Source organism: Myiozetetes cayanensis, unplaced genomic scaffold, assembly GCF_022539395.1.
Source record: "Myiozetetes cayanensis isolate MyiCay16 unplaced genomic scaffold, myiCay2020 scf13, whole genome shotgun sequence".
Taxonomy (NCBI): Eukaryota; Metazoa; Chordata; class Aves; order Passeriformes; family Tyrannidae; genus Myiozetetes; species Myiozetetes cayanensis.
This window is the reverse complement of record NW_026086937.1, coordinates 18,731,666-18,736,239: the sequence shown is the minus strand read 5'-3', so window position 1 is coordinate 18,736,239 and position 4,574 is coordinate 18,731,666. Positions and strand designations below refer to the sequence as shown.

General features: G+C 41.2%; 1 long non-coding RNA gene across 1 annotated transcript in view; it reads right to left on the bottom strand.

The window, feature by feature from the left end:
- Positions 1 to 4,574, bottom strand: part of LOC126636175 (uncharacterized) — a 52,066-nt gene that overhangs the window by 17,797 nt on the left and 29,695 nt on the right. The window lies entirely within an intron of this gene.

Sequence of the window (4,574 nt, the reverse complement as noted above, 5' to 3'; positions counted from 1 at the left end):
TGACACATGATAAAGTGGTTCTAGAAAATAAGCTATTCAATAAATACTGTGCTAAAAATCAACAACAGCTCTTGATTTCTGCTTTTTTCCATATTTTTGGAATAACCTCTCATTCACTCTACCTCTGTGCTACACAGTCACCCACCACAGGTCAGCATAGGGACTTGTTTTCATTCACAAAGAATGGAATTCTGGAAGAGGAGATCAAAAGATGGTCCTTATTTAAAACACAGCCTTCTGCTGGGCTGTACAGAATCCAGCAGTTCAGTGAGCTGTGCTCATGGCTACAAGAATCCTTACTCTTAACCATTGCTTCAAGTTGGTGCCTCTTGTAATTGAAGAGCAGCTGTCAAAGGAAAGGGTTTTCTGTTGGGTCGGTGTTTGGTGGAGTGGTGCATAAGGAAGCAATAACTTCTGTGCTTGCTAAAAAAAAATTAGAAGAACCCTCTGAGATATTCAAGAACCAGCAGTTGGCCAAGAGAGCGGAGGAAAACCTGGGACACAGGTTGGAGCCATCGACAAACCTGTACCTAGAATTCATAAACATGCTCTCATGGCAAACTATTGAAGCATTTATGGCCCAACATCATTAATCTTTTATAGGTTTTTGTTCAAAGAGAAAGGGTGTGGAGAGTTTACAGCTGCTTGAAAGTGCCTGTTTGCGAATCTGTAGATTCAGTAGGACGTCTTGACCTGCGTTTTGCAGAAAAATAAGTTGCTGTTTCAAAAATAGGAACTGAAAACTCCACTGCGAGATGGATGTTTACAAGCTCTGAAAGGCAGCCATCAGAGACAAAGCAGGGGCCAGCTAGAATGTACTTTAAAACCACAAAAGCTGTTGAAAGCTGAAAATGTTGGCTGAGTGCTCCACGCAGCTGACGTTGGAAGCGTGAAGGCAAACTGGTGCCACGTCCTTTGCCTTGGGACTGGTTTTAAGCACAGAGCCAGAAACCTGCTCTCTCCCACCACTAAGGAAAGCTGACATGGAAATGGGAACACAGTGAAAACAAACTAATTAAACATCTAGTGAAATAGATGTAATGCTGTCAGATGTTAGGCAAACAAAAGTCATTTTTCAATGAGAACATTACCACTATTTAGGGCTGAATTTTCAGCTGGCACAGGGTACCCTGTCAGCCTCTACACAAACGCAACCAGGCATTTGTTTGCCTAATTTAGGCAGTTAGAAGTGCAATTACCACCCTACCTGCAAATTGTAATTAGTTTAAGCTGTGTTGGTGCCTTTATCAGCTGATCCATACATTGACTTCAAGTACAGAGCCTGACTACAGTAGGACCTACCCTCTGCTTTTGAAGCTGGCAATTCTATATAAAAATACATATGTGTATTTATTTATATATAAATGGTACTTAGATAAGCAAAGCAGCCTTTAACTTTTACCCTATATAGGGAGGCACAATGCACATACTTTGTACTGGTGAAATTAAGCAATTAAAATTCTTTATATTACTGTGGATAAAAAGAGGAGAAAATCTATACCCCCTCATCCTCTCTCTTCCCCCCACCCAGCACCTCAATTTCTTTGAGGGCTGAGGAAGAAGGAAGAGGCTCTTGATCTAATGCTGAGAGCTCAGCTTTGCTGCTCAGTTTTCCAGGAGCACTATAGATCCCATCCTGCTTTGGAGGAAATAAAACCCTGTGCCTACCAAAGCCCAGAAGCAGGTTGTGTTCTGCTTCACCTGCTCAGGTTTCCCTGGTGCCTGTGAAGATCAGATAAAGAAGGACTTCATGCACTTCTCTTCCCTCACCTCCTTCTCCACCCAGAGACTGAGGGAAGCGCAGCAGCCTGGTAAGACACTATCAATTTGTTAATGGATTCTTTAAAATGAGGTTGACTGGAATATAAATAGTGCTACCTGACCTCTTGGAGATTTTGGGTTGTGTGCAGTTAACAAAGGTATTGTTTAGTTGTCAGTGCCTGGAGGTATCAATTGCCTCTCCTAAATACTCAACTTGTGTCTTCCTCCAAACCATCAGTGGTGCATTGGCTGTGTTGGATTGTGAGCTCCTACATGCTTTCTGCTGCTTTGTGATGGCAAAGATGGTATTTCAGTAGTTCTTCCAATGTTTCAGCCTGGAAGGAATGTAAATATAAGCAGAAATGATTTTGAAAATGTGCCTCTTTTTTCTGTGTTTCAATGGCTCGTTCATTAGAGTTGGTATGGCTGACAAATCAGCACTGATTGCTAATTAAAAAGCAGAATATATTAAGGAGTTTCACACTTCCCCTTCTCCCTCGGATTGAAACCCTGGCTGTATGAGTGTGTGCTAGTGAAGCTCTAATGGATACAGTCTAATTACTTGCCATTTTTGCTTTGGCTTAACAGTTCATGAATTACAGTAACTCTGACTGACAGATCATTGTTGATTACTAATGAAATGGCTTTTATGCACCTCCAGATTTTACCCCCACAAAAAGTGATACTCCTCATCTTAACAGAAAAAGCTTTATCTCAGCTTGTTTGTTGATATTGTGTAAAAAAATTATGTTCTTACCCCTTTGGAAAACAAAAATTCTTAGGGTACATTTTACAATATGAGCGGATAAATATATTTCAAAAGTAAAATTACTGATGTGTTGCTATAAAGGAGGCTTTGGGGAGAGACTGTTTGAGGCAGCTGTGCTGGTTTTGGCTGGGGTGGAGTTAATTCTCTTCACAGTAGCTGGTATGGGGCTGTGCTTTGGATTTGTGCTGGGAACAGCGTGGATAACTCAGGGATGTTTTCATTATTGCTGAGCAGTGTTTACACAGAGCCAAGGGCTTTTCTGCTCCTCACCCCACCACACCAGCGAGGGGGCTGATGGTGCACAAGGAGTTGGGAAGGGACCCAGCCAGAACAGTTGACCCCAAGGGATATTCCAGACCATGTGGTGTCATGCTCAGCATGTAAAGCTGGGGGAGAAGAAGGACGTGGGAAGACAAATGCCATCACTCTGAGCATTCCCAAGTCACTGTTACGTGTGATGGAAAGTCACTGTCGCAGTTTTCCTGGGTATGGCTGAACACCTGCCTGCCCATGGGAAGTGGGGAATCAATTCCTTGTTTGGCTTTGCTTGTGTGCACGGCTTTTCCTTTCCCTCTTAAGCTGTCTTTATGTCATCCCACAAGTTTTCTCACTTTTGCTCTCCTGATTCTCTCCCTCCCACCCGGGAGAGCAAGTGAGTGGCTGCGTGGGGCTGAGTTGCTGGCTGGGGTTAAACCATGAAGAGCAGCACAAAAACTCCACATGGTTCCTGGCACCCTCATTCTCTTAGGGGTCACCTCAGCCCTCATTTAACGAGCATAAAGAAGGGAGATTTTAATCCTTTAGCTGTGGGAGGGGACAATTCATTTACTGCCACAGGGACTCCCCAGGTCACTTGAACACACACTTGAACAAATGCAGAAATGGTTTGGCTTCCTTTCTCTTCATTTGCCTTTTTTATTCAACATACCCAGAATTTAATCTGATTCTTGACAAGACCAGTACTCTCCTAATTTGTGATATGCTTTAATTTGTGATAGTGATCTGTAGAAATGAGCTGTTGAGGTTGGGAGTTCTTCTCATGATGGTGTCTGTCTAGTCCTAAACAGCAGTGGATAGAGTTATGAAGAGCCTGTAAATGGCATAACTTCTATAACTTTTCTTGCTAAATGCCCAGAGATATTCATTTCTATTCCAAACTTTAAACCCAGAATTAGCATTAAAATTGCTACCAGTCTTTTCAAGTCAACACATTAAAGGTATTGCAGCCTGATAAACTTTATGCTGGTTTCACTGAAATTGTTACAAAAACATAGCAAAACTTTTAACCTAAAAAAAAAAAGACTGCTCTTCTGGAAGGAAATTATGCTTCCCTAATCTCTTTCAGTTTGCGAGCAGGCCCCTAAGCGAGTGAATATTTCAATGTGCAGTTTATAAAAATCCATCAGAGATTGTGCTCAAGAGCAAGGGTCAAAAGAAATGGCATGTTACTTGAGATCCCATATATCAAAAAGTACAGTGTAAAAATCCTTGGCATATAGGTGAACTTAATGGTCCCTTCTGGACTTAAAATGTATTACAGAGAGAAACTATCAAGTCATTTTTATAATTTAAAGCTTTATCTTTTCTTTGTTAGTAATTCTTCCTGTCTGAATATCGTTGTTCACCTTAAGCAAAATAGAGAATATATTATTACTGTGAGGTAATAAAAAAGACTCCACATTATTGCGGTCAATACCCATAATAAATGTAGAATTTGGTGTTCTAATGGGTGGTGAAAAGGTCTCTTTCTCTTTTCTCCCTCTTCCATCCAAAGTATTTCATATCACTGCTAGTTATAGCAACTCAGAGTAACACATTTCTCCAAAGACACGAGTGTGGTAGTGTTTGAAAAACAAACTACCCCAGGTCATCACAACCGAACCATCGGAGTGATGGTTTGAAAATCTTAACAAGCAAAAGAAGCTCACGGGGAGTCTTGCAATTAGGCCCTTTAACTGCAAGGCTTCAGAAGACATTTTCAGATCCTTACCTATAACTCTGTGTCATTGGTGGTGTGATCTTTCATTAAAAAAAAAAAAAAAAT